This window comes from Bemisia tabaci, chromosome 7 (genome assembly GCF_918797505.1).
Source record: "Bemisia tabaci chromosome 7, PGI_BMITA_v3".
NCBI lineage: Eukaryota > Metazoa > Arthropoda > Insecta > Hemiptera > Aleyrodidae > Bemisia > Bemisia tabaci.
Genome location: NC_092799.1, coordinates 34621374 through 34647688, shown reverse-complemented (window position 1 = coordinate 34647688; position 26315 = coordinate 34621374). Strand labels below are relative to the sequence as shown.

Below are 26315 nucleotides of genomic sequence, written 5' to 3'. Positions count from 1 at the left end.
TCGAAAATATCACCGTCTAAATATCAATGCTCTCATTAGAACGCCTTTCTTTCAAGGTTGATAACAAAGCATGCTTACTCTCAAAGGCAAAAGCAAAAAATTACTTCTCTCCTCATTCAAAATTAAGTTAACAAGGCAAAAAAGACAACACCTCGAAACGGAAAGTTACAATTGGAGCAATTTTTATCCGGAAAGTATCATATAAAAAACAACCATGTATATTCATGAGACCCGGGTCGTGCTTCATGCTGCTATAAGTGCTTCGAAACTAATGAAGTTTTTATTGTGATACTCTCAGTTGCATTTGAAACAACAACGCAATAGAAACCGGAGGCTAAGGTTAGATCGCACTAACACACACCCCAACCAACACAATCACTCTACGGAGATTTTAATAGCTGACGACTTAAAAGGGCTACCTCTGCCTTTGATATTTCTTGTCTATCTATTTCGCTACCACACAATCCTATTTTGAAAAATGTTAACCTTAATAATGTTCAAAAAGCTACAATTTCCCATGGAAAAGCAAAAATTTCAGACTCAACGTCAAATTCCCTGGGATTTTCCTGTCTTCCCTCACCATTTCATTCCCTCGGTTTCCCCCGGTAGTAGAAACACTGGAAAAAAGTTGCTTGAATCTGGAGTCCAGACTCTTAAAAACATTGACAAGAAAAAATACCCTCGATTCAATCGAATTTTGGCTTAAATCGAGAACCAAGCCTCTTAATTTAAGCGGATTTCCTTTTGATTCAAGCAAAAATCCGATTGAATCAAGAGTATTTTTCTTGTCATTGTTTTCAAGACTGTGGACTCTGGATCCGAGCGAATTTTTTTTCCAGTGAACCCTGTCGAACGAATTTCCGTGTTGGTAAAGGTAAAAATGACTGCCTTTGGAGTTCGATTCTAAAAACTTTTACGCTGAAAAAAAAAATCTCGGTGTATTCACTAAGAGAAGGGTAAAATTACCAAGAATTCAGGGTTCTATTTGGGTATAATTATTCATGGGTTATGGTTCATGGTTATGGGTATTCATGGTATGGGCCCATCATTATGAGTTCGGGGTATAATTATTTTACCGAGAAATCTCGGTAAAATAATTGACTTTCGCGGTAAATTTACTGGACCCCGGTAAAAACGCCAATATTTTTTATCGACTGTGGTAGAATTACCGAGATAAAATTGCAAAGTTACCGGGAATTGATTACCAATAAAAGTGGTATTCTTACCTGAAAAAAACAGTAAAAATACCGGTTTTTAGGTAAGCTTACCAGTCTGTCTTGGTAAAATTACCGATAATTGGTAAAAAAAAAGTGAGAAGGTAAATGTACCAACGGATCTTGGTAAACGAACGTACGAATGGAGATGTTGCATGTGTGAGGGATTTGCGATTTGACCATTGAAATTATGTAAAAGTTCGTGAGAAGCACGATGGTGTCACTGGTTTTCTCTGCTCTTAACTCCCAAGCTCAAAAAGAGCTCTCAAAGTGAGGCCAAAATGGAGGGGATATCCCACCCTACCCTGAGAGTCCACCTCTACATCAAAACAAAGTCTCCATGCAAAGATAGGGAGCAAATACATTAGCAGGGTTGCCGTCTTTTTAGTTTCGGAGTCCCCAAATAAAGTGGCAACCCTGCTAATGTCTTTGCTCCCTATCTTTGCATTAAGAGTTTGTTTTGATGTAGAGGTGGACTCTCGGGGTAGGGTGGGATATCCCCTCCATTTTGGCCTCACTTTGAGAGCTTTTTTTGAGCTTGGGAGTTGAGAGCAGAGAAAACCAGTGGCACCATCGTGTTTCTCGTGAACTACGAGGTCTGTTAGATTAGAAACCGGATTTTGGTCATAACTAGCCCACAATGCGTCCAAATTACGTTTTCTTGAGCTTTTCTGATAGCTGAAATATACTTAAGAACGCTACGTTCACAAATTTGAAAAATCCTAATGAGCTTCGTTGGTATGTGGCTTGAAGTAAGGCAACCTCAAGGGTGTTTTGCGATTTTTATGTTTCACCGAACTTGTCTCTCTTTTTTCGGTCTTGCACTACATTTTTCAACCCACAAGGACGATTGGAGTTTCATCTCCATATCGTAGCCGTACACTAAAGTATTTGTCATCGAAAATTATCCTATCCAAAAATGCAGGATCATTGTTAGAATGTTCAAGCAGCTGAAGGGAAATTGACATTTGGTTGGATTTTCGTTCAACGGACAACAATCAAGGGGCAAGTGTACCTGAAACTCGATGCATGTCTACTTATTCTATCAAAATATATTGTATGTACAGAGCCTTTAGAAATATTACTCTGTTCAACAAGCTCGAAACGACCATTTTCAAGCACTTTTGCCCGCACTTCTTCCACGCGACAAATGTCAGTTGCCGTTGAAGGTCGATTCCCATGCTCCTCATCTTTGACGAACTCCTGACCAGTTTTGAATAGTTTAACGCATTCAAAACAGTGGGAACATCTCATACAATGATCATGGTAAACTTTACTTAGCATATACCAAAAGTTTCGGTACAAGGTATACCAAGTTTAAAACAAAATTTAATGTTTAATCTTTGCTCTATCAGTGATCGCATGATGAAAATCGCAAAACGCACCTGACTTACTCGTATTCAAGATGACACAGAATAAACACTAATCAAAATAAACAAAATCTGTGAACGTAGCGTTCTTAAGTATATTTCCAGCTATCAGGAAAGCTCAAGAAAACCCAATTCGGACGCATTGTGGGCTAGTTATGACCAAAATCCGGTTTCTAATCTAACAGACCTCGTATTACGTAAGAATCGATGGTCAAATCGCAAAGCCCTCACACATGCAACATCTCCATTTCCGTGTTGGTAAAGGTAAAAATCACCGATTTCGGAGCTCGATTCTAAAAATTTTAGTCCCTCAGTTACGCGTCCCGAAACCCATGTTCCGACTGGCTTGCAACGAAGCGTATTGCATTTGCATCGAACGTCTGTCGCCAATCCCACCGCTTCGCATCTGTTTATTCGGTTGCCATCATTTAATTTGGAAAAGATGAGATTCTGTCCGTCTCCTCGGCTCTTCCGTCCGGAGCCTCCAACTCCCATATTCTCTCATTCAGCCGCGTTTCCGATAAACTAACCTGTCGCCTCTCACGTTCTGGTATTTTCCAATCTTACACTTTATTGATTCCGCTCATGCCCTGCAGAGTGTGCTAGACACCTCTGGATTTTCCGCGGTAAAAATGACAAACCAGCTTCAAATCTTCCATCCCCCGGCTCCCAGCTTCGATCAAAAGAAAGGTAGAGAAACAAGTGTTGAGGAGCCGTGCTGAGACAAGAGAGTAAACGTGGGACTGCAATAAAATCAAAATGTACTCAAATGTAAGCAAATCGTAGTTTCCTGCACGAAGGAACGTAACTCCATTTAAAGGTTGCAAAATTGACTGAACCCATTCAAATTTTTTGCAAGAATATACCTGTTAAATTTTCGTCTAAAATTTTTCTGATTGTTAGAAAAAAAATCGGTGAAAATTTCAGTTAGAAATTCCCAAAATTCCCCGGGTAAAAATGCAATTTGCTATAGGGGAAATTGGACAACATTGGAATTCAGTTACGTTCTTTCGTGAGGGGAACGACGAAAGCACTAAACACTTTCTTCTCGCAAAGAGAGTTTAAGTGTAATTTGCATTAATTTTCCTCCTATATCGATAGTAAAACTGCAGAAACGCGTACCCAGGTTTGCGGCGTTGCAAACTTCCTGCCGTAATTTTATTTTCCATATTGAAAATTCCTAATCGTCAGTTCTTGAGAACGTCGATGATGTATCAACTACGTTTGAAGAATATTCTGAAAAAATGTCAAGGCATGCTTCATGTCCGGTCTCCTTTTAAAAATTTAATTAAATAGGAGCGGAGATTTTGAAACATCGCAACCGAGTTACGCATTTCTGCAGCTTCACCGTCGCACAGTGGATCGAGTCAATGAGAGAGGTCGGACATGAAATTTTTGACTAAAACTGCAAATTTTGATTTTTATTTCGTCATATTTTACATTGTAATGAATTCAGGAGTAAATTTCACGAGGAAACCAATGGAAACACTTTTAGAACCTCCAGTTTTGTATAAACGGAGTTATAAGCGTTTAAAGTTTCCAAATTTTGTCCGACCTCCTCTATTGACTCGATCCACTGTGCGTCGTTAACCGGCAACATGGTCGTGAAATATCCGGAGGTCCCGCCTCTCAATATGAATGCAAATTCGGCTCCGGACACTCTTTCGCACGGTGCAGCAACTTTCCTGCGCAAAGCTCCGGGCGATTTCGAGGCAGTCGTTCTCGGCGCCTCCGACGCCGACGGTCGGCAACTCAGCGCCTGCGGACGAGGACGACGCAATGAGCCGTACCGATCCGTAATCCGCATCCGCAATCTCGACGATGACTCGGCTTCATCGCGCGAGGCGCCTTAGCACTACCCCCTGGAGGTCGAATGCGTTGGTGACATGTTTGGTGCTCGCGCGTGATTTGAAGGCGCTCTGTCGCGCAGTGAGTTAATATCCGCCGTTCAGGACGAGAATACCTTTATAGGGAGAGCAAGGACAACTCGAAAATTTGGAGGTTAGATTTGATCAGGTCATTTAGCTCTTGGGGCCCAAAAGGGGAGCCAACCTATGAACTCGAACTAGCCAGTGGTACTAATTTTCACATTTCAACTACTTACACTGATCGAAAATTATGAAGCACGCCTAAAACTTAGATTTCGCTTACATTTTCTCCAGTTTCCAAGTTTTGTAATGCGCTGTCGGCCATATTGAGTGATCTTCCTAATGCATAGGTTGGCAACGGCACTTTTCTGGTGATTTTCGTTTTTCACGTTGTCGCCCTTTTGGGCTACATAAATCGAGTTGTCCATACTCTCCCCATAAAGGTACTCTATTCAGGACTGCGCCGAAGAGAAAAATATACATCGACGGTGTAAGTCGGCAATCACATAATTCGGTTTGCGACGTCGCAGTCTTCCTATCATACTTCATTTTTTAAACGGAAAACTACTCAACGGTAATTCCTTAAGACTGCCGTGATTTTTCGTCTCTGTGCGAAGAAAATTCTGAAAAAATTTCAAGGAATGATAAGAATTTGTTTTCCTTTAAAAAGAATAACATAGAGGTGGAGATTTTCAGAGACCGCAAACGAGTTTAGTGATTGCCGACTTCCACTGTCGATATGTTTTTTTTTTTTTCCAAACAGAGTCAGAAATTATAGTTCCGAATTCCAAAATATAGTTCACTGTTCCTTCAAAAACTTCGACGCTTTCCTCGGTGCGGCGACAACCGTGACTCCGCTTACGTTGGTCGGCTCAGTCAAATTGGCGTGGAAGCAATTTATTTCGCGGGGGATAGCTCGGAAAACGTCGGGAAACAGCGTGCGGGAGATCCTGTATTGGATCTGCTTAATGCAATCGCCGCGCCGCCGTCTGGGTGCCAATGAACTCCGCCCGGAGTGATTGAGATGGCTGACGTCACGGAAAAGGGCTCCGCTATCGTTTACGTGGTAGAGGGAACTAAGAATGAGCATTGAGCAATCCCCTGTCCTAAAAATACTCTTGCCGCTTTATCAGGGTGTCTACTAAAACACACTGGAAAAAAAAAACACATTGGATCTAGAGTCCAGACTCTTGAAAACATTGACAAGGAAATATACTCTTGATTCAATCAGATTTTTGCTTGAATCAAAAGTAAATCCGCTCAAATTAAGAGGCTTGGTTCTTGATTTAAGCAAAAATCCGATTGAATCAAGAGTATTTTTTCGTGTCGATGTTTGTAAGAGTCCGGACTCTAGATCCAATATGTGTTTTTTTTTTCCAGTGCAGGCTGGCCAAAAATCAGTAATTTTACAGTACCTTTTCAGTATATTCCCAAGAAATTCAGTACCTCCTCAACAGCAAAATTCAGTACTTCTTCAATACACTTAACAGACCAAATTCAAAAAATTTGAATTTCCCGCTCGCATTATGACAAAAATGAAAAACAAGCAGTGAACTCCAACACAATGTGTTGATAAGGCGCGTCATTAACTCGCACATATCAACCCCTTTAGTTTTCATTTACAGAGATTTCAAAAAAGGCAAGCAGCACAACAAGAGAATTCACGATCCAACACTGCAAGGTCAACGACGCACCTTCACGAGACCGTGTATTGTGAATCTAGAAAGCTATTCGAACAAATTTAAGTTTTTTGATCTGCCTCAAGCAAAATCTTATCAGATTCTTGAAGAAAAGTGCTACGGAAAAATTTAAGCGAAGAAAGGAAAAATTCTGTCGAACTCCTAGAAGATAAAGTCGATTTAAAGGTATTTTGGGGCTAAAATACCCAAATTACCGGTATTATAAATACCGTTATATTATTGAAAAGAAATTGACTCGATATAAATGCAATTGTATTAAATATGTCTTGATTTTGTTATTTTAAACGTCTTTTCATGCAAAGAAGCTCAACCATGTCCATGCTTTATTCATTCATGAATTGAAAGTAAGCAATCCACATCCCGAAAATCTACCGATTTGCCGTAAAAAATCGCAGAAACTTGATATACCAGGTCGATGTACCCACTCTTTGAATTAACTTCACACAACAGTATGATTAGTTCTTTTCTAGATTTTGAGAAAAGAATCACGTCGGGGTCACCACTTTGTTGAGCTCAGAAAAAAGGTCAACAATATTATAGATAAATCAACACATTTTTATTAATAATACCTTTTTAAGGATAAATTATGACTGGAAGAATCATACAAGCAGGACTTCTTTTTTCATATATATTAGGTTAAGATGAAGAGAAAAAGTGGTCGCCACGGAGACCATTTAGCATAGCATATGCTTCAACAGGTACCAACTTTTGAAAAGTATAACCGAGGTTACAGATCTGTCAAAGCAACGTTTTGAACAAAACGGAGGAGTTAAATTCTCATTCCGAGAGTGCCGACCTGCTCAGCCATCCTCGAATCAGTTCGCTTGATTCTGCTTATATATGCATATTTTAAATCAGCGCGTCGCATTCTTAGGCTTTTTTTAAAAAAACCAAGTAACGTAGACTCTTGGTATTCACTGCACATAAACTAGCGACCCCCAGAATGAGAAACAACTTTAAATCATAATTATTGATGGATAAATAAACTTTTTACACGCTTTGGAAAATCTCAGAAGTTCGCGGTAGTCACTTTTCGGTAAGGAACTAAGGGACTCGGTTATTGTATCGAGCAGGGTTCGAAACGATCGCAAAGGCGGTATACTACGTATACGCGCCAAAATCCCGGACTTTCTTGCAAAATGTCCGTACATTTTCAGTCCGGACCGTCCTTGAAAAATCAGTACTATTTCTGGACTTGTAGACATCCTATTATGTACAGGATGTTTCAGACCAACCGTGCCAGGTTTTTTTCTTGGTCGGATGAAGCCAGACATTGCGCGCGAGGTCAATTGGGGAATCGACCCCAAGAGATACGAATTTCGGGGTCTTGTAGCCTCGCTGGCTTTATACTTGTTCATCACCTTTCGGCCAAAGTATCACAAGCGCCATGCGGCGTTTCAAAATTTCCGTCACCATTTTATTTTTTTTACAGAGAAATTGTTCGACGAAGCTGTCCGAAAATTTCAATGAATTTTTTTGGTGCTGCCGATAAAATCCAGTGGAATTTTCAAACAGATTCAACCGACATTTTCTCGGTAAAAAAAAAATGGCGGCGGAAATTTTGAACTGTCGCATGGCGCTTGTGATACTTTGGCCGGAAGGTGGCGGGATGGGGTTCCCGTTAAAATTTCGGAATTATTTATTCAGATTCAAAAGGCACGGAAAGTTTTCCTCCAAATTGATACGAAGAAATCCAAAATTGAACCACTTCTGCTCGAAATATTGACCCCTTAATGTGAGGGACAGGGCCACCCTTCCTTATTAAATATCACTAAATTGACGTAGAAGCTCAGGAAAAACACGTGTCCTTGTGTCTCGACCACAAGGAACCCGAATTGGACGGTCTCGAAGCCCTCCAAACATTTTCTGAAGTGATACAGAAGATCCGCAATTCAGTTTTTCCAAGTTAGGTAAAGGCTTCCTTACATCACATCAGAAAATGTTTAAAGGGATTCGGGACCGGCAAATTCGGATTCCTGGTGGTCACTTGCCAGTGGAAACATATTTTTCCTGAGCTCTCCGTCAATTTACCGATACTGAATTTCGGGACGGAAGGTCTTGTACCCCACCTCTGAGAGTTAAAATTTCGAACAGGAATGGTAATCAATGTACGGTAAAATTTTCCGCACTTTCAGCTGAATTTGATTCAAAAATTTTGATGAGAACCCAAACTTTTAAAGTCACAACCCTCTTTTCACCCTCCGAGGAAGGATGGGGAGGGGAAAGGGGGATCCAGGCTACAAAATTTGGATTCCTTGGGGTCGATTCCCTATTCCACCCTGTAGCCTCCGACTTCATCCAACGTGTAATAACCGAGAGAAAAGCCTAATATGGGTGGTCTGAAACATCCTGTACCCTGTGTAATCTTGTGAGTATTCTATGAGTACTTAGTAGGTTTTACAAGTGAAGATTAATTTATTGCTACCTCGCAGTAAGCAGTGGGTGGAGGGGGGGGGGGGTTCGATTTGACTGAAAGAAGGTCAAAATCATATCATTTGTACATTTAAGGTATATGTTCATAACAGCCATAATGTACTTAGTCTTTGCTGCTGTCGGCATCAGATCAACCCTCCGGTTTTCCTTCCCTAACGGTAAGTGTCTCAGCTACACGGCTTCAATGAAAATGGATTGCATTCTGATATCAATCCTTGAAGGATATGCATGAATCTGCAACACCTGAGGCATGGAATCAACCATTTTAAGGTGTGATCATTATAAGAAAATCAAACTTTGGCCTCCCACTGGTAAACACTACTCAATACTGCCATGGTAGCAAAGCGAGACGCAAGTGTAAAAATTAGGTTTGGAGGAAATAGGCTCAGTGCAGTGGCATTTGAGTGGAAAATTAGCCATAAGTGCTGTCCTCTGCATACTTCGGTGGTTACGTTCTGGACTCATAACAAACAAATTTTCAGGTTAGAAATTGGGTGGAAAAGAGCGCCATTCTGCTTGGAAGAACTGCTCCCACTGGCTCTCTGGCCGAAATATGCTCCATATGGCTATTTTCTCTGAAACAAGATTAATTTTTCCCCATATGTGGCTTCCTCATATGTTTTGTTATCATAAATATGAGATGAATCTGCTGTTTAATCTGTTTCAGTAATTAATTTCATCTAGAGGATATTACTTAGACACATTTTGAAAGGAACTACAATTTGAGCGTTAGGTACGGTTCTCTTCGCTGACGCAGCAGAATACATTTGGCTGTGAATTTGACTGAGACCCTCCTTACTTTTCTTTCTAGGCAAGAAGTATTTTATTTCTCTGCCGCGCAAACCCTCTGTGAGTATAAATAAACTGATGAAGTGCAGCCATTAGATGGCATTTGGAGTGTGTGGACCACAACATGACAAGTGAATCCCTGTTGATAAAAGAACCAAAACGGAAGGTTTGAAGCTTCCTGGATATTGAGAGCCTCAATAATTTCGAACAATACAGTGCTAGTGAAATTGAGAGGATGGAGAAATAAACTATTAGTGAGAACTTACAGATACTTTGAGAGCACACCTTGAGAGTCGATTTTGAAACTAGGGGATTGAACGAAGGAACACCGAACTGAATATTCTTCAGAGGGATGTAGTTAAGTTACGCAGATAGAAGCTAATTCGCACTATAGACATGAAATCAATAATCTCGAGCAACTTTAAATATTCAAAAGTTTTATTCACAACACTCACGAGATGATAAAGAACCACGTTTGTTTTGATCGAACTAACGCGAATGTAAACAAATCGAAGCTTCGCTCCTATTGGTTCCCGCCAATTCCAGTGGCGCGCTCGGCAAAATATACGAATTGACGCGCCACTTTTCAAAGAAGCGGGGAGTCCATCGATTGCGCGCACTCCGAAATTTGGGATTAGACTACCTGTATCAGGCTTTTTTCTCGGTTCTTGCGGCTCGTTAGAATTCAAAGACCGCGAAGTTGAATAAGGAGACGCTTTCAAGGAAGCCACATATTGCATGGTCCCGAAACCTCACTCCCCCCCCCCCCCCCCCCCCCACCAGCTCCCGTTGAGGAGTAATGGGAACATGATCTTTTAAGTCGGAGTTGCGAACTGAATTGCAATTCAAACTATTTTGCGATTTCAGAGATTGTTTATAAGAGTTGGAAAGTGTGGAAAATGTTACTTTAAATTGACGTCCTCTTCCTCTCTCCTCTTTCAAGCCTTGGTTATTCTGCCATGTTGAGGAGAAACGCCGTATGAACCTTCAGGCGTTGCCGAATTTCCTTTCATGAAACGCAAAATTCCTGGTAAATTTAAGAATATTTTCTTCCCAATTTTTCAGATAATTTAGTTCACAATTTTATATAAAGGTTCTGAAAATTTCAAGGAAAAATATTCTTAACTTTTCTCAAAAATGCACTTTTTATCAAAGGAAATTTGGCAACTCTCGAATGTTCATACACGTTCTTCGCCTTAGCACGGCAGTATTGCACCCTTATGACATGCAACCATACTGCAATTTTTAAATTTCTTTCTATGGCTCGATTTTTTTTCTTCCATTTTCTTTTCTTGTGCGAAGAACGTCAATAAAACCTGCTGAGGAATGTTCTTGGACATTCGCGTTTCGCATTATTTTATGGAGGATATAAAATCGTCACTTCCCCGCTGCATGGCCGACTAACCGCAAAATTGTAACACAAATTACTTTTGTTTGCTCCGGGCTTCGGGTCGTGTTCGCTTAGCGTATCGGTTCAAAAAAGTTAAAGCTCGCGCCGTCATGGGAAGCGATCGACTTTTACCAACAGGAGTTGTGTGGTTTGCATTCACAACTCGGAAGAACTTTCCGATTAATGGGCTGATGCTCGTTTTACCCACGTCATTTGGTTTATTTATTCTAACTTCAGTGTTTGCTGCGGTCTGTCGGTTACATGCATCCATATAAACTTGCAGCACACGGTTTTCTGCAACGGTATGTAACATATTAAATAAGACGGATTCACGCATACCGTCGAAAATAATGCTTGCAATTTTTTTCCCCCGTAGCTAACGCTGAGAACATATTTACTGATTGCGGAGGAGATTTTTGGGATGGTGGAGGGTATAAAAAGAAAGAGAGCAGAAAGCAGAGAGCAGAGAGGCAATTATTCCGGGAAAAGTCTTTGACGAATTCCCTGAAATAATTGTTCCAAATTGAAACCTGTATGACCATAAACACATTGGCAAAGCAAATGGTTTTTTTTCTTAACTTCGAGAGAATGCAAGTTATTTTTGGCATGATAAAAGCTTTTGAAGAAAACCGTACATTGTAGCTTATGACAGGTGTGATTAGACCGTTGCGTACTGTTGGGTACCGTAGGCAACGGTATATTCTGTGTGTTCACTTGATTGCTAGTCAAAGAATAAAAGATCTTCCCAATACAGATGTTATTAGAAGTTTTGGTCGAGGGTTCAACGTTGAACGAACGAAGATTGAATGAATATTTCAACGAGAAACCTCGATGTTATGTACGATCGATTTTCAGGATGGGGAAACGGACATTTGCCTTCTTTATAAGATTTTAATCCCATTTAGTTTTATGCTTTCGAACACTTATCTGCTGTAACTTCCAAATTTACTTCAAGGAAATTAGTTCATATGCTAAAGGAGGCAAGTTATAACATTTTCGATAAGACCTTTGACTAAATTCCTTCACTCCCCAGCCAATTTAAGCCCGTAATTTAAAATTTTTAATTTTAAGTCCGTGGGTTGTGGATGAGAATTCCTCATACTTCTCAAAATTAAACTTTTGTCAACTTCTTGTGATAAATTTTGGATATTTTTACTAATACTGTGACCAGTATTACAATAATTCTGGTCACAGCTATCACTATGCTGCCATTACAGTTTGGAATTTCAATTAGGACTTTCCCTCTCTAACAACTATCGTTATAACGAGAATCTCTCTATATCGAGGAAAACGGCCGGTCCCTTGAGTTCTCGCTACATAGAGATATTAAAAACATAGGAGAAAAAACAGGAAACAAGGCTAAAAATTACAGATAAAAATCCGATACGTTTCGGCCCAAAACTGAGCCATTTATAGTCGGAAGAATAAAAAAAAAAAAAAAAAAAAAAAAAAATTCCAAATAGAAACCTGCAGACTACATGATGGCCGAGAAATAAGTAATCATTTTTGATAATAAAATAATAATATTTTTGGAATTTGTATAATTTACTTTTATTCTTACGACTCAAAATGGTTCAGTTTTGGGCCAAAACGTCTCAGATTTTTATGTGTAATTTTTAGCCTTGTTTCCCGTTTTTATCCAATGTTTTTAATATCATCATTGTCACGGACTGCTGTTTTAAAAATTTCAACCTATATGATCTGCACTGAGTTACAGAGAGAAAGTACTGTATTTTAGTTTTGTACCTCGGTGGAAAAAGGAAAAAAGGAAGGGAAAAAATGGGGGAAAGGAGGGAAAAATCGAAGTTCTGTCCTTCGTTTCGGTGTGTATTATTGGATAAAGATATCATTGGATAAAGCGTTGGACCTCTAGTTGCTCTCCAAGCCCCGGCTGTACCGGGCGGCATTACGACTATGACTTCCTGTTCCGGTAGCCCATTTTTCGCGACTGCTCCCGTAAAAAAGAAGGGAAAGCGGGTGGCGGACACACATAAATTGTTCGACAAACGGACTCCGAAACCATTTCCCTCCGCCTCGATAATCTATTAATGGCCATTTGCACCTGTGCGTTTTAAAGCGAGCTTTTCACGGCTTCCCCCTCTCCCCCCCCCCCACGCTTTGTAAGCTGAGTGGACAAGTGGCCTATATATATAATTAATACGAATTTGGCGTGAGGGAGGAGAACGGCGCGAGGTGCTGTGTCGGCAGTAGCGCACAATGGAGAAAAGAAAGTGAAGTTGTTCGCGAACACCCGTAGCAAGTCGTTAATTCTCCGTATCGACTGTCAAAGGAAATGTGGGTCCGTTACGATAAAGTAAATAGCTCCGCGGACAGGGTTGTCTTTTGGGCGTCGTTTTGGGTTTTTTCTGCGAGGGTAGCCATTTTTTTTATGAAAAAATGGGTCTCGTTGTCATGTAGCAGTCCGGAGACGTATCGTGAAAAACCTGCTCTGAACCACTTGGGGTTGTTGGATGATATGGGCATTTCTTATTCATTCTGGTGGTACCCCAATTAAATTTGATAAGAGAGAGATGAGACACAAAAGCCCGAATGCACACAACAAAAAAAAAACACATTAAAATACATAAACAAATGAGTATACAAGGCTAAGGAATGATTCCTGCTTCGGTCAGTTGCATGCGTATTTTCTTGTTTTAATTTTTACTTTTTTTTAGCTTTTTTCGAGTTTAGAATGGGCATGTAATTGGCCCGAAACGTCCTGATTTGTTTGATATCTCCTTAGCCTTGTATACCCATTTGTTTTTGTATTTAATGTGTTTTTATTGTGAAATTTGATAGTATCCCAATAAATTAGGCTACTAACCCAAACGTTGCCGTATTACCAAAACTTGAGTTGCGGTACTACCATAATAAATTGAAATGCCCATTAAAATAAATTAACCATCAAACAAATTGGGGTAGTGCCACAATTTTAAAGGAAGACCCCTGATACTTGTTTTTCCGTGTAGCGAAGCTATTTTCGCATTTTTAGGGATAGGGCCCCGGTCCCGGTGTTAAAGACATGTTATTTTTTGGTTTTTTATGTTGATCAGCCCGGTAGATTACGGTGTTGCGTGAGAGCTGTAGGTGAACTGACGACTACACTCCCCCGATTTTTGACCAACCGTTAGTATTTTTTTAGTATCACTATAATATTTCTGTGAAAAATTTTCAGCCGAGCTTATCCCATTGTTCTAGAAGTATTAAAAGTTTGGATTAGATGATTTCGAAGCTCTCCGATTACGAAAATAATTTGTCCGTCTGCATTATGTACCTATAATAAAATTCAAAAAACAGGAATCTGAGTTTGAGACGTTACATTTTGATTGAACTTTGATTTCCTGCTATATTTTAATTTATTGATTTGGATATGGGATTATGGTCATTCCATAAAATTAAAATTACTTTTAATTCTCCTTTGTTCCATCAGCAATATTTTTGGAAAATCTCATGCTAGAATACCAGATCCTTGTCGTAAAATTTCAGTAAAAACGTTCGGTTTTAACACTGCAATTATTGATAAGGGCATTTTTTAATTTTCACCACGGCGAATAACAGTAGCCATATGCAGAAGTGTGCAAGATTATCGAGGACAAATAAAGACCCTTCACTAGTGTGCTAACAATGGTGGAAACTGATTATTCTAGAGTCCCATCATTTAAGTATTGACCTCTACCTCTGTGTAGCTGTTGAGTGATGCGTTGAGCAATTTGTGCTGCCAACAAGCCAATGTGGATGCAACTTGTTGGGCGCACTACTCATATCTGGAAGCTCAGCAACCAACAACAAGATGATGACTGTTTCTCCGTCAACATTTCTATTCACGGAGAAATGCTGAATCCACATAATTAAAATTTTCACTTATCACCAAGAATCTAGTAGCGGGTTATTTGACACTTCATTTAGATTTTGATTACCGAGAATAAAATAAATACGGATGAATGTTTAAACTGCGTTTTGCAGTAAGAACTCCTACTGCTTCTTTATTTCAGAAATAGTATATTATATATACCGTTAAACTTAGGAAACTGCAGAGGGCTAATTCTGTCCAAATCACAAAATACAATTTTTTGACCGAACGGGACGATAATAGCTCTACTGAGAACTTGACCACCGTGCAATGAGGGGTTCTTTGAAAGAACTTCTTTCCCGTGATCGGTCTGTACTAAGTATGCATGTAATATTTATGTATGTGTCAGTAATCATTTTTAAAAAATTTTCAAAATATTGATGGCGTGTAAGTTCGTAAAACCATTTTTTAACAATATCATCAGGAATATGTTCAAAAATAATTTTTAGAACCTATTTGCAGTTATAATAGCATCAAGAATAACATGAAAATCTGGAGGTAATTTAAAAATATTTCTGAAACTTCACCAATTTACAGAGGAAGCTGTGTTTGCCTTCATTTCGGTAAGTCGGTAAACAGGCGCCGGGCAGAAGGGCTCCGGAAGGCGGTTCGAAGAACCCGCACGGTGTTGCGACTGGGATGTATTTATCTTATGCCAAAATACTCTCAAATTCCAAGTTTAAGGCAAATCCATCAGCAAATAACCGAGGTGACAATTTTCGGCCATTTTAAACTTTAACCGGCGGCCATTTTGGAAATTTCGGTTTTTTTGAAAATCTAACGTCAAATTCGTTTTTCTCGTGTCAAAATACCCCTACATACCGATTTTCGCGCAAATCCATCGACAAATAACCGTTGTGAATTTTCGGCCATTTTGAACTTTAACCGGCCGCCATTTTGAAACGGTTTGAGTTATTGACTTCGGGTTTGCGCGAAAAGTTTTCTTTTTTTATGCTCTTTCGAACGAGCTATCACAAAGGGGGTCTTCCCATTTGAAAATTAAAAGTTGGGGGCCGTTGTCCCCCCAAGGGGGGCCCCCCTGAAAATTTTAGGGGGCCAAAAAGTAGCTCCCTTTGACCTAGGAATATCCCCCAAGTTTCAAATCTTTACCTCAATTAGGTAAAAAGTTTGAGGGGGTGGAAGGGATATATTTATTTGCACAGATTAATTATACATCGACCTCAAAAGGAGCTCTAGATGTGGAAGTGTACTATTCACTGCGCGTGCTGCACTATGCCGCCGTGCTAAGGAAGAACGTCGTGTGAACATTCGAGAGTTGCCAAATTGCCCCGGTTACAACATGTATTATTAAAGAAAATTATGTCTTTCTTCCTTGAAATATTCAGACGATTTAGGTAAAATTGCGAACTAAATTACCCTAAAAATTGAAGAAAAATGTCAACGATTTTCCTAGTAAATTAGGTTTTTATTGACGGAAATATGGTAGCGTCTGAAGGCTCATACGGTGTTTTTCCTTAGCACGGCAGTATGGTACTATGCACTGGCTTACACGGTGAGCTCGTGACATCTAGTTAGGATTATTATCCGCCCGAAGTGGCAACCTAAATCCACCACTCGAGATGAATTGAGCTCTTTGTTTCCACTTAAAAATTACTTTTTGAACACTTCGCGCCCGTATTTTCCTTGGAATGGCTTTTATTTCTTTTGGATTCATCAGAATCAACCTCAGCGCCGTAAAATAACCCGCGCGGTTACGACACACCGCGGCAGTTTGAAACTCGGAAAAAAATCCGATCGTAAAATTCTTTCACAGCTCCGTTAAAGACCGACGGGGTAGCGCGGTTGAAATTTGAATCAAACGAACTTTTAGCGGAAAGGTCCGGTCCTTTTATCCCAGCGGAGATAAAAGTATTGCTTAGGCCATAAATGTTCCAAGGCTGTTCGATTCGATCTTATTTTATTATTATAATATTTCGACGTTGAAACTCCCAAACCACATATCTCGTTTGCGGTGTTTTAAAATCTTGGCTGGTATTTTATTTTTCACAGGAAAGGAAATCAACATAATTCTGTGAAGTTTTCACAGAATTTTTGTCGATAAGAAAAATCGCGACAGTTTTTGAGAATTATTGTTGAGTAGTTTCCAACTGAAAGGTAAAGTATGTCAGGATGTCTGCAAAGTCGCAAATCGAATGGTTTGGATGTTTCACCGTCAATGTGTAAATTTGACGTTTTATTCTACTCATGCTTGTCTTCAATGATCTCTCATAAACTATAGTAAACATGTTTGTTTTGTATACTCTTTCAGAAAAATTGAGGAGGAAAAGGAGGAGGATGTCTCCTACTTGAACAAGTGAATGTAAGCAGTGTAAGCTACCTCTACAACAAAATCTGCAAACCATTTAAAAGTGTTTTAGTTTTCATTTCATTCTCGATTTTTTGGAATAAAAACCGACAAAACAAGAAAGAAAAAATTAAATGTAAAATCTTTTGAATTGATCTCTAGTGCCAAAAGAACAATTTCTTCACATTATTTGTAGGAGCTAAGCGGAATGGGGAGGCACTATAACTTGTCCCGATGTTGCACTATTTTCATCACATCTATTTCCGTGTCCTATATCTAATACTACTTCGTGTTAAAAAAAAAAAAGATGAATTGCGTCGTTCATTTTGTCACCATCTTGTCCAAATTAGAGTCTGATGGCTTATGAGTTAATTTACAGCTAAGCCATTAAATCCCTTGTAAGGATATGCTTCTTTAAATTCTACGAGTAAAAATTATAAATCATGAACTCACCTGAAAATGATATGGTAAAGTTTCCTGGGGTAAAGTTGGTCGTATAGTTCCTTGGCGAAATTCCAAAATACACTATTTTAACTTATCGTTAGAGCCTTAATACTCAGTGGAAACAAAGTTGAAATCACTTCATTTTTTCAAATATAAACCGGGAAAATAAAATCGAGTCACACTAAAAAATGAGTTAAGGCTCCTCATTCACATTTTCCAATAGCGCACCACAACCTTTATTCAAATCCAAACACGATAGTGTGACTGGCAGGGATCACTGATATTTGGAATTAAGATAATAGACCAAAATGAATCCTCATGAACACAAGAACGTTTGAATTTTGAACTTATAGAATTTTGAAGAATTATACATGTGTCACATTTTATAAAACGTACAGAAGTGTGCAATTTTCCATCGCAAACTTTTGTTCAACCCTCAATGGAGCAAAAACTAAAATATTTCTTCCAAATCATTGAAAATAATTGAAAAAATAAAAATGACGCGCACTGACCCGTTCAAAACTTTCAGCTAAAACTAAACTTTGTGAGTAGGCAATTCTTCAGGCCCCAATAATTTTAAAATACACAAGAAAGTACAGCTATAGAGAAATTAATCCTTAACAACGCTCAGCCGACACTCAGGGCCGTTTGATTTTCCAGCTGAATATTCTTGAAAAAACTCAATAGGTTCAAGAATTCGACCAATGGCCATCGGTCCCTCGGAGAAAATTCATGGGTATCACAAATTTCTGGAGCAAATTAGAGCTTGACGACCAGTTAAGCGTCTTTAAACGGTTCCATATGGAAGGCAACCCGCAGTGATACAGAAGCCCAGGGTTATTAGGGTAGGTAGGGCATGTTCCTCTTCGATACCGGTGCGTGAAGGGATGCGAAAGACGCGAGATACCGAAAGGGAGCCGCGCGTACGTCCCGTGTTGCGGCCAAGTCGGAACTGAAGGGATGGGACGGCAGGGATCCTGCGTGTTCACGATAGGGCCGGATTCAGCACCCGTGCGCCGGCGCCCGTGCAGAATTTGCGCGAGCCTCATTCTCTCTGAGAATTGGCACTATTTTTTGATAGGTTACTGCATCCATCATAGAGCTCATAAAATTGAAATTTGTTGTCATGGGAACGGAGTTCCCCATGATATTAGAATCGTTCCGTTGCTTTCGCTATGGGATTCCCTATACCTCTGCGACCTTGAGCGTTTCGCCCAGTCTCCGATTTTTGGTTGATTTTCCGATGTATCAAAAACCGTTGTATTTTTTAGCCAATCATGTCTCTACGTCAAGTAGTGTTGATTGCTAAAATTCGCTTTCAGCGAGTTTTTTTCCAACTTGAGATGTCGTGTCTGACTGGTAAATCTGCGCAGATCCACGAAGTTCCGTTTTTAGGCAAATTCTTTTTTTTGGGAGGTTCTGATTGGTCATTTTTCGCCATCAGTTTTCTGTTCGTTGGTGCAAAAGATCGCCTACCTCGTTGCTCTTGAGAAGCCGCCATTATCCCACCTCAAATTTTACAAATAGAAATAAAGAAATTATAACTATTGTGCAAGGTGGAAAACTGCTCTGGAGGACCCGTTACGGATATATGAGCCAAAATCGGAACTCGATTGATTGATTTATTCCATGAATACAGAAATATTGCCTCAGCTTACTGCCGCGATGGCAAATGCCTGCTGATATGAACCTTGAGACACATGATAGCATAGGCAAACAATGTCTCACAGAGAAAGGCGCTTAGCTCATTTCTCCAGAAGCTACGAAGACGCGAATCGCCGAATCGCTCAAGGACAACTCTTGTGATAAGTCCCGCCCATCGTCCGAGTCTTTTAAATGCTATTTTTTCCCAACCCTTCGCCGATCTGTGATAGCATAGTCGACTGAGGCGCCGCATATTTTTGATAAGGTGCGGGCAATAGGTGATCGGGAGTTCGATACCCGGCGATGGGAGATAATTTTTAATGGTTGTATTGAATGTTTTAGACCAATCATCAAGAAATAATTAATACTAGATGATAAATGTACGAACATTTTTTCGTGAGTTAATATGTTAAACAAAAATACTGGAATATACCTCCTTCATATAATCAGCCACATGTTCCCCCAAATTAATGACGTTATTTTCTTTTTTCAATAAAGTTAATTTGCATTCAACGTTCGTAAGTTAAGCAAAAAGTACCTATTGATACAAATAGAAAGACATGAAAATAGTATGCTAACATTTCAGTTGTTTTTTTTTTTTATTTATTTTTTGTTTTTTTGTTTTTTCAATAAAACAAATTGACTGGGATTAGAATCATCGTATCTCTGAAGACAAAAGCTAAGTTTTTTGATACAGAAATACTAATATATTCATCCTTTATATAATCAGGGAGATGTTGACCCAAATATTGATGTATATTTTCTCTGTTCGCCCAAATTAATGATGGTATTTTCTTTTTTCAATAAAATTAATTTACATTCCACGTTCTTAAAGCAATATTTTCTCCAAAATTCAGCAAAAAATAACAATATATACCTACGCAAAAAGTAAATAAATAAATAAAGCAATGACATGAAAGTAGTATAGGTAGTACACATCTAACATTTCGGTTACATCTATTTGAATGAAAAAAATGGCAACTTAGGAGGCACATAGGTCACTTATCGACGGTGAAACTACCAAACCACGTATCTCGGTTTGCGACGTCGCAGACTTCCTGTCATACTTTATTTTTTAAATGAAAAGCTACTTAACGTCCAGTCTTGAAAATTTCCGTGATTTTTCCTCTTCGTGCGGAGAAAATTCTGTGAAAATTTCAAGGAATGATATTGATTTGGTCTACTTCAAAAAAATAAAATGTGAGCGGAGATTTTTAAACACCGCAAACGAGATACGTGGTTTGGTAGTTTCACCGTCGTTATGATGCGTATTCGGGCATATGCGTAGAGTAAAAATATCATACTTTACGCCGAAAAAACGAAACTGAAAGTTAAATGCGTTAACTTCCAAAAACCATACATAATCCAACGAAAATAAATAATTGGTAAATAACAGCTTTCTTGTATGCAAAGAAAAAAAATTAAAAATGTTAAAAAAGAGATGTCGACACAAAATTACATAGCCCCTTCAATTCTGAAGATACTACAAACGAACTGTACCTACCTTAAAATTTTCATATCCCAGAAGCAAAAGTTCCCATGACGAATATTGCTATCGCTAGCGATTGCAAAAACCAACTTGTTTATTTTTTGGATCTCTCTGAATGTCCGTTTGAAGCAAGTAAAGGATCACGTGAAGTTTAGAAACGGTGTTCGAAACTCACCTTTGAGTTTCAGGAGCCATGTAGCCCATCAAGCTCGATTTTTAGGGGACATTGAAGATTTTTTAGGGGTCACATCGACTTTTTGCCCATATGTCACGGCGCAATTAGTGAAAATTTAGAATACGGTGCCGTGCGTCGAAACAATCACCAAACAGAAAAATAAGGTTTTTTTGAATGGGGAGAGGGGCAATTTTTAGGGGCTGCGTTGGCGCAGAGCCTTCATTTTTAAGGCGCAGCACTGACACGGTTCTTATGGAAATAATGGTGCGTGGATGCGTCTAGTGGCTATAATTTTTTTTTTTGTTTTCTTTAATTTCAGAAGTCTGTCGGTCACTTCAATACGATCAATTTTACAATTTTTACTCTGCACGGTTAATAAACTTTGAACCTGAAAATAGCGTAAACTTGTGCTGCTTTGCCAAAATTTTCTGAACCCTTCTCCACAAAAGGGATGATCCATCAGGAAATCTCACATTACGCCCCTTTAACCAGCCAAGGGCCTACGCCCTCAGATGCGAGCCAGTCCGACCCTGACCGCACACGAGATATACTTGTTTTGGAAATTTCACTATCGATGTGTTCACAGAGTCACAGAGTTCCGTTGCATTCGTGTGGCCCCTTCAGGTAGGAACTTGGTGTCCAAATCTCTCACACCGTTCGAGGATATGTTTTGTAAGGAGTAAATACAAAGGGAAATTTTGTAAATGCGCACATGTTAGATGCATTACACTGAACTGAATCGATTCTTTCCAAACTGAATCAAAATAAATAATTTCAAATTTCAACCAGAGCAGATTTTTTGGAAAGTATTTTCTTTGATACTTTCATTTTCACTGTCGTCGGAAGTACTAGTAACGGTTTTCTTATACAAGTAAAAGTATTGGTCCTAGTTGTTCTGGTCACGTATAAAATATACGGCTCAAAGTGAGGGCTAATTCTGCACCGGGAAAAAAACACAATGGATCTAAAGTCCAGACTCTTAAAAACATCGACAAGAAAAAGTACTCTTGATTCAATCAGAATCTATCTTAAATCAAGAACCAAGCCTCTTAATGTAAGCAGATTTCGTTTTGATTCAAGCAAAAATCCGATTGAATCAAGAGTATTTTTTCTTGTCAATTTTTCAAGAGTGTGGACTCTAGATCCAATGTGTTTTTTTTTTCAAAAGGAGACTGAACCAACTTTATGGCTTGAAGTTTTCACAGAATATTTTCTACAAAGAGAAAAAAATCACTGAAATTTTCAAAAAATTAAGCTCAGTGGTTTTCGACGCAGAAAATAAACTATGACAGGAAGTCTTGCAACGCCGCGAACCGAGATACGCATATCTGCAGTTTCATCATCGACATAGGCAAAAACGGAAATTAATAGGAAAAAAAAATGTTCATGCTGTGATGGGAGGGGGGGGGGGTGTGGCACACTCTGCGTGTAAGAAATATTTTTACCGCTATCGTGAAGTTCTAGGCCATGATAATTTTGCAAAAGTTTTAAAAAACTTCCATTCCACTGATTATGGACTTTAAATCCCGCACTGACCCCATAGTTTCGTTCCAAAATTGAAACAGGGGAAAGAGGTAAGTACCGAATACCTACCGAAGCTTCAGTTCTAATGACGTCTCCAATCTCTCTGCGTAAACCTCTTTGCGCCACTGCTTATTATTGAACTGTGCGAAAAATCCCACACTCATTTTTCGGTGAATCGCACTTTAGCATTCTGAGGCAATCAGACACTTATTTCGTCATCAATGTTACCTCAGACGTGCAATTCATTCAGAAAGTCGCACATTTTTAGAGAAAAAAGTTATTTTTATAAAACAGCACGTAAAAATGGTCAATACACTCTCGTGTCTCACGTCACGCTATGCAATATGACGTTAGTTTCCACGTATGTTCTAGTCACGAGAAGTGATTTTAAAGTGCACCGTAGTCTTGTCTGAAAAGGAAAATTCATTGCATATTGATATTCGTGCGTGCGTAACAAAAAATATTCGCACATGTTTTTTGCTGGTGAAAAAAAATCCTTGATTGTATATTACCCCTCCCGATTTCCAGGGAATGAATCTCGCCGATCGTGGCTATAGAAATGAGCTCGTCAGTGGTGAACTTTCATGAAAGAGGACTTTTTCCGTTTCGATTTGCTGCTTTTAAAATATAATTTAATTATTTTTGTCTTTCTTCTCCCGTTCAGATGATCTAAGGGGATTAAATTATCTGAATATAATATACTTTAAGTATGCAAGGTTCTCTCTCTCTGTCTCCCCGTTCGACTAAAATCTACAGGCCTAAAAATGGGGAATCTTGGCCAAAAATTAAGACAGTCACTTTGAGAAACCCGCGTCCCGCGAATGGGCGTCCCGCTACGTGAAGATGGCACCCTGTATACTCTGTGCTTTGCTGATGATCAGGTGGTAATAGCTCAGGACGAAGAAGATGCGAATTACATGACGCGGAAGCTAGTGGAAGTATACCGAAAATGGGGAATGGAAGTAAATGTGGTTAAGACGGAGAAGTTGGTTATCGGTGGTGATCAGCAAAGCATTGAACTGGAGGATGGTCGGAAAATTCAGGACTGTGAAGAGTATAAATATCTAGGAGTTTGGTTAACTAAGGACGGAAATTTGGATCGGGCTATTAAATATCGGAATGTGCAAGGCAGGAAAGCTGTCGCGATGCTAAATGGGGTTCTCTGGGACCAGAGTATCTCCAAGGAGACCAAAAAAAAAATTTACAACCTCATCGTGAAGAGTATCGTAACTTACGGGAGTGAGGTCTGGCAACTCAAGAAAAGAACTGAAGACATGCTTAGGGCAACTGAGATGGACTTTTGGCGGAGGTCTGCTGGTATCTCAAGAAGAGAGCGTATCCGCAATGTAAAAGTACGCGAGATCATGGGTGTGGAGAAGGACATCGTGCACGATATCAGGTCCAAGCAGTTGGTCTGGTATGGACATGTGCGAAGGATGGCAGACGACCGGTTGCCCAAGCAGGTCTTCGATCGGGTTCCTCCCGGAAGGCGACGGCGTGGACGTCCTATGAAAGGTTGGCGACAAGGGGTGGAGGAGGAGATCAGAAGGTGCCAATTGCCTGATGATCTCTGGGAGGATAGGGGGCAATGGCGATTGGGCGTCGCAGAGCGCGAGGCGGCGCTATAAAAGCGACTTTATGTATGTATGTACTTTGAGAAACCGCTTTAGTCAAAGCTTCATGAAACAGCGTTCAGTTCTTCCACAACTCGTCATCTTGCAGACGAAACTATGCAGCCCTAATACATCGTAGCAAAATTTTAACTTGCAATTTGTACTCTTATCAAGAGACATGTTCGGAATTTCTAAATGTAAATCAATTTTAATGTTTTTTTTTCTCTGACCACACGAAAAAACCAACAAAATGTTATGGATGGATATTAAATGAATTCCTGATTTAAGTCAATTTTGCAACCTTGTAATGGAAGTCCATTCCTCTGATTTGAAATTGACGTAATGTGCGCACAATTTAAGGAACGTCAGATGGAGCGTAGGTTGTTTTGAAGTTTCTCTATACAGTTTTTAGGGCGAAACCTAATGTAACCAACCGTACCTCCGTAAAACGTCAGGGACACTTAAACTTATTTTACTGGTGATAGGAATGCCTTTTTATGACCAATTTTTGGTTATGAGCCACTTAATAATGGCCATACAACCATAGCGACGCCCCATAACCTGGGGCAGAAGCGTGTGCAGAAACCCCACAAAGGTTACCGTACAATCCCAACATGTTTAGCGTGAAAGTTCAAACCGGGAGCGCGTATCATACCTTGGACCCTGTTAAAAGTCAGGGAGCCCATTTCACTACTATACATCCAGTCCATGTTATGTCCGATTCAGTGCGAGTTAAAAAAACGTGTGGCTAACATTATTCGGTGTTGAATGAACTTGTAGTTGATACATTCCTCTCAACAAAAAGGCCCTGTCCTCTCTAATGATTCGCTCATAAATGCCTCGAGTGTAGTATATTTCACTACTGCCTACAGTCATTCACTCCGATACGCGTAGTATGCGAGACTCCTTTTCTAACCGCCGAATTTATTTCCAAGCAAAAAGCCAATTTTTAACGGCGCACAGTGGATCGAGTCAATTGGAGAATCGGACATGAAATTTTTGACTAAAACTGGAAATTTTTATGTTTAGTCGGCACATTTTAAATTTCAAGGTGTGCTTTAAGAAGAGAATTTTACGAGGAAACCGATGAAACCACTTTCAGAACCTCAAAGTGTTGTATAAACGGAGTTATAAGCGTTTAAAGTTTCCAAATTTTGTCCGACATCTCCTATTGACACAATCCACTGTGCGGCGCGCGGTCCTCATTTGCATCCTGTTTACGGGCCCATCACTTAAATTTTTTCAAAGTGTCATAATTACAGTCGTTCGGTTTTTTACAGTAGCACTTTAGCAGTTCCTCTGTCGGACGACTTGATGGCCTGTTCCTGCTCGGCCTGTGTTGATTCCCACTCCATTTTTCGTTTTTAAAGTGTGGCTGACACATGTAATGAGCGCGACGGTCTTTTCAAATGTGCACACGACTTGGCGCGGAAATCTGAAGGACACGTGAATGATTGACGCAGGAGTTTCTACATCGAGCATCGAGTCATCCCTAAACTACGATCTTCATACTTTTACCTCTGCGGTGTCACAAACGCGTCAACTGCACAGGGATGCCGCCTAGTGCGGCAATGTTCAGAATAATTGGGAAATAGGCCTGTAGCAAACTTTTGTCGGAGCCAGAAGAGAGGTTGACTGTAATGGTGCCGTGCTAAGGAAGAACGCCGTATGAGCCTTCAGACGTTGCCAAGTTTCTTCCAATAACACCCGAATTTACTTGGAAAATTGTGAATATTATTTTCCAAAATTTTCAGACAATTTTGTACGCAATTTAATCTGAAATGTATGAAATTTCAAAGAAAAATGTGCATGAATGTCGTCAAAAATACATATTTTATTGGAGGAAATGTGGCAACTTTCGAATGTATATACGGCGTTCTTCCTTAGCACGGCAGAATGGGCGAAAGGCTCAGAAATCACGATGAGCACATTCGGGAAGGCTGAAACGCCTCTTAACTTCACAATCTTCCTGAAAATGTTGAGCTTTCCATTTCAAAAAGTATAAAATCCGCTGATCCCAGAGGATTCCATTTAACATCGCTATAGCCTTCCTTGCTAGGGTGTTCCTTTCCCTGATAGCTTGATCCGTCCTTACATCCTGAGTCAACCGCACTCCCAAGTACTTATAGTGCTCGCAGCCTATGATCTGCAGCCCATCCTCCAACTCAATGCTTTGCTGATCACCGCCAAAAGTCATCTTCTCAGATTTGGATATGCTGACTTCCATCCAATGTGTTTTTTTTTCCAGTGTACTTTTGGTGAAATACGAGGCGAAGCATAAACCAACCCAAATGCGTTGATTTTGGTACAGTTTGCGATTAATTTAGCGCAGAAAATAATGGTGAGACTGGAAAACACCAAAGTCAACCGAGGGCTTGGTTGTTTTGTCTTTTACTTCCCGTAAAAACCAAACTTTTGTGCTGAGTTTTCTCTAGGTATGTGTAGGAGCCTACACTTGACAGATTGTCTGGCTTCACCAGTAACCATTGACATCGACAGCATGATAA

At 39.7% G+C, this 26315-nt stretch overlaps 1 protein-coding gene across 2 annotated transcripts in view; it reads right to left on the bottom strand.

Annotated features, from left to right (window-relative positions):
• The window catches only part of LOC109032141 (neuroligin-4, X-linked), a 552408-nt gene extending 533983 nt beyond the window's left edge, over nt 1-18425 (bottom strand). Inside the window, exon 1 of one of the 2 annotated variants that reach the window (XM_019044117.2) lies at nt 17373-18425. The gene's annotated coding sequence lies outside the window, so the exon portion shown is untranslated. Of the gene's footprint in view, nt 1-9640; nt 9827-17372 lie in introns of those variants that run through there. The other variant, XM_072302671.1, reaches the window with a different exon arrangement.
• Between the last annotated feature and the right edge of the window lie 7890 nt (nt 18426-26315).